Genomic DNA, 14922 nt, shown 5'->3' with positions numbered 1-14922 from the left:
CATCGAAACCAGGACTTACCTGAGAAAGCAGGGAAGGGGAAAGAAAGATGCTGAGCATTGACAGACGTTGAATTTTGTGAATACCAGGAATGATCTAATCACCGTGCTCCTTTCAGATACTGAACATCTTGATTCCCAAGAGCTGTTCTCACTGCTCCAAACCCATTATCTCCAATCGCTCTCTCCTTCCAATCGTTGCACACGTTGCTTAGCTTTCAAATGGTGTATGTTTTCACACTGGGATTTGATGTGAAGAAAGCCGTGCTGTGATAACCTGGGGCTATTGACGAGATGCAATGGAACAAGATACAGGAAAGGTTAATAATAACACTTCTTGTTCTGCCATCGTGAGCCCCATTTAAAGACTGACAATATTTGAAGTGTCATGTAGCAGGATTGGTTCCAAATCTTGCAAGTCTTGATAGAAATGACAATATAACGTCTCGCTGAATTTGCGCATCGTCATGACTTTAGAAAAGTTGGCAAATTACGCAAGTGCGTTATGTATCGGTACAAAACTAAAGAATTAAGAGTTTCTGAGTGTTAAAGCACCAGTGTGTTGAGAAGGCTGTGATTAATCAAGATCGAGCTTTCCACTCAGTGGAAGGACTTTGGTTGGTACCAGCAGCGACAAATTCATAGTCTTTGATCTGGGAATCAAATCCGGACATCCGCATTGATACCGAATCCTAACCATTAGATGAACAGGAAACGCTGCTACACCATCCTGCAAGCAGAGCAACACGGGGGCATAGGACCAGGAGTAGGCCATTCAGCCCTTCGAGCTTATTCCGCCATTCAATCAGATGATGGTTGATCTGCATCTTAACTCCAGCTACCCGCCTTGGCTACATAACCCTTAATACATTTGCCGAACAAAAATAGATCAATCTCAGTTTTGAAATTTTCAATTGATCCCCAGCCTCAACAGCTTTTTGGTGGGAGAGTTCCAGATTTCCACTGCCCTTTCTGTGAAGAAGTAGTTTCTGGCATCACCCCTGATCTGCCTGGCTCGAATTCTACAGCTATGCCCCCTTGTTCTTGACTCCGCCAGAAGAGAAAAAATGTTTCTCTCTGTCTATACTATGAACTCCTGTGATCATCTTGACCGCCTCAATTGGACAACCCGTTAATACTCGATGTCTAATGGAATGCAAGTCTGTGTAATCTGTCCTCAAAATTAAATTATTTTAGCCTGGTATCATTCTGGTGAATCTGCGTTGCACCCATTTTAAGGCCAATATATCCTTCGTGAGGTGCAGTGCCCAGAACGGAGCAGAGTACACTAAATGGGTTCTATTCAGAACTCTGTGCAGCTGCATCATAACTGTCACCCCTTTGCGTTCCATTATCTTTTCAAGTTTTTTGTATCTGTGAACTAGATTTTCGTGATTTGGGCCCCCAAATATTTCTGCTCATTTACAGTTCCCAGCTTCTCACCATTTATTTAAAAAACTCTGATCGACCTTTTTTATGTCCAAAGTGGCTGGCCTCACACTTTCCGACATTGAATTGCATTGGCCACAGTTTTGAAAGATAATGAACTGAAACCCTTCGGAATGTGAATACAATGTTATGTTTCCAAAATAAAAGGAGTGACATTCATTGTAGAAACAGTCTGGTGTCGCTCACTGCAGAAATATCCATGTCCTGTGAAGACAAGCGGCTCTCCTGCAACCTTCGGACCTTGTCTGTCAAGAAGAATTCTGATTTCCGTGCAGCCAATCACAGGTTAAATGGTGGAAGAACGTCCGTGCTCAGCTGGCCATCTGAACCGGGCATTTCTTTTGCAATCAAAATACACATCAGAAACCAGAAAAAGCAAGACAATGTATCTTGAAGTGAAAGCTCCCTTACCGTTACTTTGTGGGCTCGAACCACCACCCCTTTTGTTAATAGTCAAACGCGCAAACCGATTGCGCCAAAGAGACTGGCCACATTTCTATTTGAACCATTAATTCAACCAGCTACAAATTCAGGTTGTAGCGATCAATACAACATCTCTGCACTATCAGTTTAATTTTCCAAAATAAACGGCGTGAAGTTTGCACGAGTGAAAATTTTTGCCGTATTATTTCTGAACAAAAAACTCATCTTGCCATTAAACTCCTGCATGTTGGAAGACTCAGTCCCTTCGTGGGAGAAAGGATTGTTTTATCGAGCTGTGATTCGCCATTCTCCATTCCAGCAATATTAAGGTTTGCTGAAAATGAGATGAGATGAAATGAGCAGGTCCGACGATCAGGTTTGTGACACTACACGATATCGACAAAGATGTCTCTTGCACTTACGTTGATGCGGACAGCAGTTCTCACACTTAAACCAGTAACTATGATGTTAAGAAAAAATGCGGCCGAGAAATACTCGATTTCAGCGCGGTGACACTGGGCCAGAGTAAAGTTCAGTTCATGCGATTGCCGAGTGGATCGAGGGTGGATTTGGAACTCCTGTGCGGCTGCGCTGCGCATTGTCCAGATCTGCTTGGAGCGATATTCACTTCAATTCATCACTTACGGGACAGTTTGATTCTCAGTTTCTTTTTCTCTGGTGCTTGGTGAGATTTCAAAAGTTGAAAGCGACCCGTACCGACCCCAAACTCATCATTTACACGCTGATAGATACAAGGAGGTCACACTCTTCACTTCAGTGAGATGAAAACCGAGAGCGATTTCACGGTCGAATGCAAAGGCGAACAAATCTCACGAAAAGAAAGTGCAGGTCATTGAGGTGACTTCAAAGTCCTGATTGTTCACACAGAACTTCTTACCAAAGCGTTTGAGATTCTGGTGGAGCGATTTGGGGACTTCGTTTCCCTCTTCGCAAAAGTTTGATCCGCAGGTCAAGATCAAAAGTCAAGAGCAGAATGAGACGCCTTCCTGAAATTTGAGAACTCGGGAAGCAGACTTTACAGCAAGGTCCTGTTATTTGTGAAAAAGCAGATAAAACATTCATTCCCGAACGATCCAGAATCCTATCAGCTCTAAATCAACGGTGACCCCGGGGTTTGAACACGCAGCCTTCTTCTGGCGCAATATGGACAGAAGCAGGAAGGAGAAAAGTGGGAATTGATAGATGAAGTGAGTGGGCAAAACTGTGGCAAATAGAGTTCAATGTCGGAGCGAGCGAGGTCATCCACTTCAAATCTAAGAAAGATATATCAGAGTATTTTCTAAATGGTGAGAAACTAGGAACAGTGGAGAATCAGAGAGATTTAAGGGTCCAAGTACAGAAACCGCGACCAACCAACAGACAGATACAAAAATTAATTAAACAGCCGAATGTGCCCTTAGTACGGCCGGTTAACTCATTCGCTTAAAATGTACCGTAATGTCATGATCACGGATTCAATTCTTGTAATTTACTTTATTTATTTCGGGTTTTTGTAACTTTTAAAATCGAAGCTTTACGAAAAAAAACACAGACAAATTCACGGGGACAGTCCTTTGAATTACATCCATTGTAACTTTACCCCTCGGCCGGAGAAACACGTCTTTCTTTTTATTTATCTTTGTCCTGTTTGCAGAAAACGCTTAACTCGCGGCCAGTTCCCAAATGATCATCAGCAGCAACAGACAGACAGAGCGGGTCTGACCGCCCCGAGATTTGGAAAAAGGATCAGTTGAGGACAAATGCATCAAATCAAATAGTCACCCGGCACCGAGAGTGAGAAAACCAAAAGAAAAAGGCAGAAGGCAACAGAGAAATAAAAGCCAAATACAGACGATAGAAATATTTCTATTCCTTGATGCCTCTGTATTCCATTCCCCTCCTGTTCATTCCGAAATTCATATAAAAACATCGCACCCAGAGATACACAGCTACAGTTCATATACAAACATAACTCTCATATATACACACCCACAGTTCATATATAAACAACGCACTCATGTATGCACTCCCGCAGATCATATGTAAATATTGCACTCATATATACACAACCATTGTTCATATATAAACATCGCACTCATATATACACACCGAATATTCATATATAAACATCACACTGATATATACACAATCACAGTTCATATATAAACATCGCACTCATATATACACACCCACAGTTCATATATAAACATCGCACTCATATATACACACCCACAGTTCATATATAAACATCGCACTCATATATAGCCACCCACAGTTCATATATAAACATCGCACTCATATATACACACCCACAGTTCATATATAAACATCGCACTCATATATACACACCCACAGTTCAGATATAAACATCGCACTCATATGAACACACTCACAGTTCATATATAAACATCACACTCATATATACACACCCACAGTTCATATGTGAACATCGCACTCATATATACACACCCACAGTTCATATATAAATATCACACTCATATATACACACCCACAGTTCATATGTGAACATCGCACTCAAATATAAACACCCACAGTTCATATATAAACATCACACTCAAATATACACCCCCACAGTTCATGTGTGAACAGCGAATTCATATATCGACTCCCACACTTTATAAAACAACAGCGCACTCTTACTACACACGCACTTAATATCTCCCCAAAGCCCTGTTTATAGTTCTCATTAAAATCTGAACACTGAAAGTTTAACTGTTTTCCAGATACTGTCCGTCCTGTTCTGTATTTTCAGCTTTAAATTTGCTGAAGTACGGCAAAGGGAGCGCGATATCGGTCCTGGTGGTGAAAGCTGCTTCGACGGAGGAGTCAGTGTCTTGGAACTGGCCGGGATTTTAACGTTCTTGTGTCACACGAACTGTCTGAAAGGCGCGTATTCACATGAAGATCATCAGCGCGGTGCCGACACCTGGTGCTGCAATGTTAGCGGCACCGAGAGTGACAAAACCAAGAGAAAAAAGCAGAAGGTATGAGAGAAATCAAAGCCAAATATAGACACCATAAATATTTCCCATCCTTGATGCCTCTCGATTCCATCACCAATTCTTCAGTGGCGGGTATCAAATTTTACTGTAAATAAATGCGAGAATCGAAGCAAGGAAGAAGAAACGAAATAACCAAAAACTGCCGAAACTCGGAATTGAACCAAAGACCTTTAAATCTTCAGTTCAACGCTCACCCAACTGAGCTATTTCGGCCCCTTGTCAAAAGTTTACTTTATGTCATTGTCTTGGAAGAAAATATAAATCCAGGAGGCATTTCCCCTCCTGTTCATTCCGCAATTCGTTTAAAAAATCGCACTCATAGATACACACCCACAGCACATATATAAACATCACACTCATATACACAAACCCAAAGTTCATATATAAACATCGCACTCATATATACACACCCACGGTTCAGATATAAAGAGCGCACTCACGTATACACACCCACAGCTCATATATAATGATCGCACTCATATATACACACCCACAGTTCATATAAATATCACACTCATCGATACACACCCACAGCTTATAAAACCACAATGCATTCATCCATCCACATCCAGTTCATTGAAGGGAGATCGGTACCGACTGCCGATTGAGCTCTCGGATGGGACAGGCGGAAGCAACAGAAACCGAACAAACTCTGGATCTCATCCTCAACACAGACCGGTGGATCCACCTGTGAAGTTACACCGTACTTTGATAGCATGGACGGTAACGGGTTCTGAGAAGGCATCAGGACGTCTAATGGCTTCTGAGTGGCGATCCATTTGGGCAAGGGGATCTCAGAGAGGGGAAGGGATAGTCAGAGGGCATCAGAGAGTGCAATGGGGCTCAGAGCGGCGAAGGGACAGTCAAAGGGTATCAGAGAGTGTAATGGGGCTCAGAGAGGGTAAGAGACAGTCAGAGGGTATCAGAGAGTATATTGAGATCTCACAGAGGGGAAGGACTGCCAGAGGGTATCAGAGAGTGTAAGGACGCTCAGGGCGTATCAGTGGGTGAGTGGCACTCAGCGGGTATCAGAGAGTGTAAAGGGCGCTGACAAGGTTCAAAGAGGATAATGGACTCTCTGAGAGAAGATGAGGAGCTCAGGGAGAATCAAAGAGGGTAAGTTGGGCTCAAGAGATATCAGATAGGCGAATGGATCCAGAGTTGGCATCCGCTTAATATTATAAACATCGCACTCATGTATACACTCCCATTGTTCATATATAAACATCGCACTCATATATACACACCCACAGTTCATATATAAACATCGCACTCAGATATACACACCCACGGTTCATATATAAACGTCGCACTCATATATACACACCCACCGTTGATATGTGAACATCACACTCATTTTTACACCCCCACAGTTCATGTGTGAACATCGAATTCATATATAGACTCCCACACTTTATAAAACAACAGCGCACTCTTACGACACACGCACTTAATATCTACCCAGAGCCCTGTTTATAGTTCTCATTAAAATCTGAACACTGAAAGCTTAACTGCTTTCCAGATACTGTCCGTCCTGCTTTGTATTTTCAGCGTTAAATTTGCTGACGTACGGCAAAGGGAGCGCGATATCGGTCCTGGCGGTGAAAGCTGCTTCGACGGAGGAGTCGGTGTCTCGGAACTGGCCGGGATTGGAACGTTCTTGTGTCACACGAAGTGTCTGAAAGGCGCGAATACACATGAAGATCATCAGCGCGGTGCCGACACCTCCTGCTCCAATGTCAGCGGCACTGAGAGTGAAAAAACCAAGAGAAAAAAGCAGAAGGTATGAGAGAAATCAAAGCCAAATAAAGACGCCATTAATATTTCCCATCCTTGATGCCTCTCGATTCAATCCCCAATCCTTCAGTGGCTGGTCTCAAATGTTATTGTGAAGAAATGCGAGAATCGAAGCAAGGAAGAAGAAACTAAATAACCAGGAAATGCCGAAACTCGGGATAGAACCAAGGACCTTTTGATCTTCAGACTAACGCTCTCCCAACTGTGCTATTTCGGCCCCTTGTCAAAAGTTTACTTTATGTCATTGTCGTGGAAGAAAATATAACCCCAGCGGGCATTTCCCCTCCTGTTCATTCCGCAATTCATAAAAAAAAATCGCACTCATATATACACACCCACAGTTCATATCTTAACATCGCACTCATATATACACACCCACAGCTCATATATAAAGATCACACTCGTATAAAAAAACCCACAGTTCATATATAAACATCGCACTCATATGTACACACTCACAGTTCATATATAAACATCGCACTCATATATACACACCCACAGTTCATATATAAACATCGCACTCATATATACACACCCACAGTTCATACATAAACAGCACACTCATATATACACACTCACAGTTCATACATAAACATCGAACTCATATATACACACCCACAGTTCACATATAAACATCACATTCATATATACACACCCACAGTTCATAGATACACATCGCACTCATATAAACACACCCACAGTTCATAGATACACATCGCACTCATATATACACACCCACAGTTCATGTGTGAACATCGAATTCATATATAGACTCCCACACTTTATAAAACAACAGCGCACTCTTACTACACACGCACTTAATATCTACCCAATGCCCTGTTTATAGTTCTTATTAAAATCTGAACACTGAAAGTTTAACTGCTTTCCAGATACTGTCCGACCTGTTTTGTATTTTCAGCGTTAAATTTGCTGAAGTACGGCAAAGGGAGCGCGATATCGGTCCTGGTGGTGAAAGCTGCTTCGACGGAGGAGTCGGTGTCTTGGAACTGGCCGGGATTGGAACTTTCTTGTGTCACACGAAGTGTCTGAAAGGCGCGGATTCACATGAAGATCAGCAGCCCGCTGCCGACACCTGGTGATGCAATGTTACCGGAACCGAGAGTGAAAATTCCATGAGAAAAAGGCAGAAGGTATGAGAGAAATCAAAGCCAAATATAGACGCCATAAATATTTCCCATTCTTGATGCCTCTCGATTCCATCCCCAATTCTTCAGTGGCGGGTATCAAATGTTCCTGCAAATAAACGCGAGAATCGAAGCAGGGAAGAAGAAACTAAATAATCAGGAACCGGCCGATACTTGGGATTGAACCAAGAACCTTCAGCTCTTCAGTCTAAAGCTCTCCCAACTGAGCTATTTCGGCCCCTTTTCAACAATTGACTTTATGTCATTGTCTTGGAAGAAAATATAACTCCAGGAGGCATTTCCCCCCCGGTTCATTCCGCAATTCATAGAAAAAATCTCATTCATATATACACACCCACAGCTCATATATAAAGATCGCACTCATGTATACACACCAACAGTTCATATAAATATCACACTCATCGATACACTCCCACAGTTTATAAAACCACAACGCATTCATACATCCACATCCAGTTCATTGGAGGGAGATCGGTCCCGACTGCCGATAGAGCTCTCGGATGGGACAGGCGGAAGCAACAGCAACCGAACAAACTCTGGATCTCATCGTTATCACAGACCGGGAGATCCACCTGTGAAGTTACACCGTACTTTGATAGCAAGGACGGTAACGGGTTCTGAGAAGGCATCAGGACGTCTAATGGCTTCTGAGTGGCGATCCATTTGGGCAAGGGGATCTCAGAGAGGGGAAGGGAGAGTCAGATGGCATCAGAGAGTGTAATGGGGCTCGGAGAGGGTGAGGGACAGTCAGAGGGTATCAGAGAGTATATTGAGATCTCACAGAGGGGAAGGAGTGCCAGAGGGTATCAGAGAGTGTAAGGACGCTCAGGGCGTATCAGTGGGTGAGGGGCACTCAGCGGGTATCAGAGAGTGTAAAGGGCGCTGGCAAGGTTCAAAGAGGATAATGGACTCTCTGAGAATATCAGAGGAGATGAAGAGCTCAGGGAGAATCGAAGAGGGTAAGGTGGGCTCAGGAGGTGTCAGATAGGCGAATGGATCCAGAGTTGGCTTCCTCTTAATATTATAAACATCGCACTAATGTATACACTCCCATTCTTCATATATAAACATCGCACTCATGTATGCACTCCCGCAGATCATATATAAACATCGCACTCATATATACACACCCACAGTTCATATGTGAACATCGCACTCATATATACACACCCACAGTTCATATTTTAACATCGCACTCTTAGATACACACCCACAGTTCATATATAAACATTACACTCATATATACACAACCACAGTTCATATGTGAACATCGCACTCATATATACACACCCACAGTTCATATATAAATATCACACTCATAGAAACACACCCACAGTTCATATGTGAACATCGCACTCAAATATACACCCCCACAGTTCATGTGTGAACAGCGAATTCATTTATAGACTCCCACACTTTATAAAACAACAGGGCACTCTTACTGCACACGCACTTAATATCTCCCCAAAGCCCTGTTTATAGATCTCATTAATATCTGAACACTGAAATCTTAACTGCTTTCCAGATACTGTCCGTCCTGTTTTGTATTTTCAGCGTTAAATTTGCTGACGTACGGCAAAGGGAGCGCGATATCGGTCCTGGCGGTGAAAGCTGCTTCGACGGAGGAGTCGGTGTCCAGGAACTGGCCGGGATTGGAACGTTCTTGTGTCACACGAAGTGTCTGAAAGGCGCGAATACACATGAAGATCATCAGCGCGCTGCCGACACCTCCTGCTCCAATGTCAGCGGCACTGAGAGTGAAAAAACCAAGAGAAAAAAGCAGAAGGTATGAGAGAAATCAAAGTCAAATAAAGTCGCCATTAATATTTCCCATCCTTGACGCCTCTCGATTCCATCCCCAATCCTTCAGTGGCTGGTCTCAAATGTGACTGCAAAGAAATGCGAGAATCGAAGCAAGGAAGAAGAAACTGAATAAACAGCAACTGCCGAAACTCGGGATTGAACCAAGGACCTTTAGATTTTCATTCTAACGCTCTCCCAACGGAGCTATTTCAGCCCCTTGTCAAAAGTTTACTTTATGTCATTGTCGTGGAAGAAAATATAACCCCAGGGGGCATTTCCCCTCCTGTTCATTCCGCAATTCATTAAAAAAAATCGCACTCATACACACACGCACAGTTCATATATAAACATCGCACTCATATATACACACCCACAGCACATATATAAAGATCACACTCATATATAAACACCCACAGTTCATATCAGTATCACACTCATCGATGCACTCACACAGTTTATAAAACCACAACGCATTCATACATCCACACCCAGTTTATTGGAGGGAGATCGGTTCCGACTGCCGATAGAGCTCTCGGATGGGACAGGCGGAAGCAACAGCAACCGAACAAACTCTGGATCTCATTCTTAACACAGACCGTTAGATTCACCTGTGAAGTTACACCGTACTTTGATAGCAAGGACGGTAACGGGTTCTGAGAAGGCACCAGGACGTCCACTGGCTTCTGAGCGGCAATCCATTTGGGCAAGGTGATCTCAGAGAGGGGAAGGGACCGTCAGAGGGCATCAGAGAGTGTAATGGGGCTCAGAGAGGGGAAGGGACAGTCAGAGGGCATCAGAGAGAGTAATGGGGCTCAGAGAGGGTAAGGGACAGTCAGAGGGTATCAGAGAGTATATTGAGATCTCACAGAGGGGAAGGACTGCCAGGGGGAATCAGAGAGTGCAAGGACGCTCAGGGCGTATCAGTGGGTGCGGGGCACTCAGCGGGTATCAGAGAGTGTAAAGGGCGCTGACAAATTTCAAAGAAGATAATGGACTCTCTGAGCGTATCAGAGAAGATGAGAAGCTCAGGGACAATCAAAGAGGGTCAGGTGGGCTCAGGAGGTATCAGATAGGCGAATGGATCCAGAGATGGCATCCTCTTAATATTATAAACATCGCACTCATGTATACACTCCCATTGTTCATATATAAACATTGCACCTACGTATGCACTCCCGCAGATCATATATAAATATTGCACCCATATATGAACTCCAATTGTTCATATATAAACATCGCACTCATATATACACACCCACAGTTCATATATAAACATCGAACTCATATATACACACCCACATTTCATATATAAATATCGCACTCATATATACACACCCACAGTTCATATATAAACATCGAACTCATATATACACACCCACAGTTCATATATAAACATCGCACTCATATATACACACCCACAGTTCATATATAAACATCGCACTCATATGTACATACTCACAGTTCATATATAAACATCGCACTCATATATACACACCCACAGTTCATGTGTGAACATCGAATTCATACATAGACTCCCACACTTTATAAAACAGCAGCGCACTCTTACGACACACGCACTTAATATCTACCCAAAGCCCTGTTTATAGTTCTCATTAAAATCTGAACACTGAAAGTTTAACAGCTTTCCAGAGACTGTCCGTCCTGTTTTGTATTTTCAGCGTTAAATTTGCTGAAGTACGGCAAAGGGAGCGCGATATCGGTCCTGGTGGTGAAAGCTGTTTCGACGGAGGAGTCGGTGTCTCGGAACTGGCCGGGATTGGAACGTTCTTGTGTCACACGAAGTGTCTGAAAGGCGCGGATTCACATGGAGATCATCAGCGCGGTGCCGACACCTGGTGCTGCAATGTTAGCGGCACCGAGAATGAAAAATCCATGAGAAAAAAGCAGAAGGTATGAGAGAAATCAAAGCCAAATATAGACGGCATAAATATTTCCCGTTCTTGATGCCTCTCGATTCCATCCCCAATTCTTCAGTGGCCGGTATCAAATGTTCCTGCAAATAAACGCGAGAATCGAAGCAAGGAAGAAGAAACTAAATAATCAGGAACCTGCCGAAACTCGGGATTGAACCAAGGACCTTTAGATCTTCAGTCTAACGCTCTCCCAACTGAGCTATTTCGGCCCCTTTTCAACAATTACCTTTATGTCATTGTCTTGGAAGAAAATATAACTCCAGGAGGCATTTCCCCTCCGGTTCATTCCGCAATTCATAGAAAAAATATGATTCATATATACACACCCACAGCTCATATATAAAGATCGCACTCATATATACACACCCACAGTTCATATAAATATCACACTCATCGATGCACTCACACAGTTTATAAAACCACAACGCATTCATACATCCACACCCAGTTTATTGGAGGGAGATCGGTTCCGACTGCCGATCGAGCTCTCGGATGGGACAGGCTGAAGCAACAGCAACCGAACAAACTCTGGATCTCATTCTTAACACAGACCGATCGATTCACCTGTGAAGTTACACCGTACTTTGATAGCAAGGACGGTAACGGGTTGTGAGAAGGCACCAGGACGTCCAATGGCTTCTGAGTGGCGATCCATTTGGGCAAGGTGATCTCAGAGAGGGGAAGGGACAGTCAGAGGGCATCAGAGAGTGTAATGGGGCTCAGAGAGGGGAAGGGACAGTCAGAGGGCATCAGAGAGTGTAATGGGGCTCAGAGAGGGGAAGGGACAGTCAGAGGGTATCGCAGAGTATATTGAGAACTCACAGAGGGGAAGGACTGCCAGAGGGAATCAGAGAGTGCAAGGACGCTCAGGGCGTATCAGTGGGTGCGGGGCACTCAGCGGGTATCAGAGAGTGTAAAGGGCGCTGACAAATTTCAAAGAAGATAATGGACTCTCTGAGCGTATCAGAGAAGATGAGAAGCTCAGGGAGAATCAAAGAGGGTCAGGTGGGCTCAGGAGGTATCAGATAGGCGAATGGATCCAGAGATGGCATCCTCTTAATATTATAAACATCGCACTCATGTATACACTCCCATTGTTCATATATAAACATTGCACCTACGTATGCACTCCCGCAGATCATATATAAATATTGCACTCATATATGAACTACAATTGTTCATATATAAACATCGCACTCATATATACACACCCACAGTTCATATATAAACATCGCACTCATATATACACACCCACAGTTCATATATAAACATCACATTCATATATACACACCCATAGTTCATATATAAACATCGTACTCATCTATGCACACCCACAGTTCATGTGTGAACACCGAATTCATATATGGACTCCCACACTTTATAAAACAACAGCGCACTCTTACTACACACGCACTTAATATCTACCCAAAGCCCTGTTTATAGTTCTCATTAAAATCTGAACACTGAAAGTTTAACAGCTTTCCAGAGACTGTCCGTCCTGTTTTGTATTTTCAGCGTTAAATTTGCTGAAGTACGGCAAAGGGAGCGCGATATCGGTCCTGGTGGTGAAAGCTGCTTCGACGGAGGAGTCGGTGTCTCGGAACTGGCCGGGATTGGAACGTTCTTGTGTCACACGAAGTGTCTGAAAGGCGCGGATTCACATGAAGATCAGCAGCGCGGTGCCGACACCTGGTGATGCAATGTTAGCGGCACCGAGAGTGAAAAATCCATGAGAAAAAAGCAGAAGCTATGAGAGAAATCAAAGCCAAATATAGACGGCATAAATATTTCCCGTTCTTGATGCCTCTCGATTCCATCCCCAATTCTTCAGTGGCCGGTATCAAATGTTCCTGCAAATAAACGCGAGAATCGAAGCAAGGAAGAAGAAACTAAATAATCAGGAACCTGCCGAAACTCGGGATTGAACCAAGGACCTTCGGACCTTCAGATCTTCAGTCTAACGCTCTCCCAACTGAGCTATTTCGGCCCCTTTTCAACAATTAACTTTATGTCATTGTCTTGGAAGAAAATATAACTCCAGGAGGCATTTCCCCTCCGGTTCATTCCGCAATTCATAGAAAAAATCTCATTCATATATACACACCCACAGCTCATATATAAAGATCGCACTCATATATACACACCCACAGTTCATATAAATATCACACTCATCGATACACACCCACAGTTCATATGTGAACATCGCACTCATATATACACACCCGCAGTTCATATATAAATATCACACTCATATATACACACCCACAGTTCATATGTGAACATCGCACTTAAATATGCACCCCGACAGTTCATGTGTGAACAGCGAATTCATTTATAGACTCCCACACTTTATAAAACAACAGGGCACTCTTACGACACACGCACTGTTTGTGGATCTCCCCAAAGCCCTGTTAAAAGATCTCATTAAAATCTGAACACTGAAAGCTTAACTGCTTTCCAGATACTGTCCGTCCTGTTTTGTATTTTCAGCGTTAAATTTGCTGACGTACGGCAAAGGGAGCGCGATATCGATCCTGGCGGTGAAAGCTGCTTCGACGGAGGAGTCGGTGTCTCGGAACTGGCCGGGATTGGAACGTTCTTGTGTCACACGAAGTGTCTGAAAGGCGCGAATACACATGAATATCATCAGCGCGCTGCCGACACCTCCTGCTCCAATGTCAGCGGCACTGAGAGTGAAAAAACCAAGAGAAAAAAGCAGAAGGTATGAGAGAAATCAAAGCCAAATAAAGACGCCATTAATATTTCCCATCCTTGATGCCTCTCGATTCCATCCCCAATCCTTCAGTGGCTGGTCTCAAATGTGACTGTGAAGAAATGCGAGAATCGAAGCAAGGAAGAAGAAACTAAATAACCAGGAACTGCCGAAACTCGGGATTGAACCAAGGACCTTTTGATCTTCAGTCTAACGCTCTCCCAACTGAGCTATTTCAGCCCTTTGTCAAAAGTTTACTTTATGTCATTGTCGTGGAAGAAAATATAACCCCAGGGGGCATTTCCCCTCCTGTTCATTTCGCAATTCATAAAAACAAATCGCACTCATACACACACCCACAGTTCATATATAAACATCGCACTCATATATACACACCCACAGCTCATATATAAAGATCACACTCATATATAAACACCCACAGTTCATATAAGTATCACACTCATCGATGCACTCACACAGTTCATAAAACCACAACGCATTCATACATCCACACCCAGTTTATTGGAGGGAGATCGGTTCCGACTGCCGACAGAGCTCTCGGATGTGACAGGCGGAAGCAACAGCAACCGAACAAACTCTGGATCTCATTCTTAACA

The 14922-nt window shown here is 43.4% G+C and overlaps 7 non-coding genes across 7 annotated transcripts; all 7 read right to left on the bottom strand.

The window, feature by feature from the left end:
• Positions 1-5032: 5032 nt before the first annotated feature.
• On the bottom strand, positions 5033-5105 carry trnaf-gaa (transfer RNA phenylalanine (anticodon GAA)). The gene has a single exon. It is a non-coding gene; the product is annotated as a tRNA-Phe (tRNA).
• A 1728-nt stretch (positions 5106-6833) lies between these two features.
• Positions 6834-6906, bottom strand: trnaf-gaa (transfer RNA phenylalanine (anticodon GAA)). The gene has a single exon. It is a non-coding gene; the product is annotated as a tRNA-Phe (tRNA).
• Positions 6907-7999: 1093 nt separating this feature from the next.
• trnaf-gaa (transfer RNA phenylalanine (anticodon GAA)) lies at positions 8000-8072 on the bottom strand. Its single transcript has one exon. It is a non-coding gene; the product is annotated as a tRNA-Phe (tRNA).
• Positions 8073-9799: 1727 nt separating this feature from the next.
• On the bottom strand, positions 9800-9872 carry trnaf-gaa (transfer RNA phenylalanine (anticodon GAA)). Its single transcript has one exon. It is a non-coding gene; the product is annotated as a tRNA-Phe (tRNA).
• A 1856-nt stretch (positions 9873-11728) lies between these two features.
• On the bottom strand, positions 11729-11801 carry trnaf-gaa (transfer RNA phenylalanine (anticodon GAA)). The gene has a single exon. It is a non-coding gene; the product is annotated as a tRNA-Phe (tRNA).
• A 1697-nt stretch (positions 11802-13498) lies between these two features.
• trnaf-gaa (transfer RNA phenylalanine (anticodon GAA)) lies at positions 13499-13579 on the bottom strand. Its single transcript has one exon. It is a non-coding gene; the product is annotated as a tRNA-Phe (tRNA).
• An 893-nt stretch (positions 13580-14472) lies between these two features.
• trnaf-gaa (transfer RNA phenylalanine (anticodon GAA)) lies at positions 14473-14545 on the bottom strand. The gene has a single exon. It is a non-coding gene; the product is annotated as a tRNA-Phe (tRNA).
• Between the last annotated feature and the right edge of the window lie 377 nt (positions 14546-14922).

The sequence above is a fragment of the Heptranchias perlo genome, chromosome 20, assembly GCF_035084215.1.
Source record: "Heptranchias perlo isolate sHepPer1 chromosome 20, sHepPer1.hap1, whole genome shotgun sequence".
Classification (NCBI taxonomy): Eukaryota; Metazoa; Chordata; class Chondrichthyes; order Hexanchiformes; family Hexanchidae; genus Heptranchias; species Heptranchias perlo.
The sequence above is the reverse complement of the archived record's forward strand: the minus strand, read 5'-3'. Positions and strand labels throughout refer to the sequence as shown.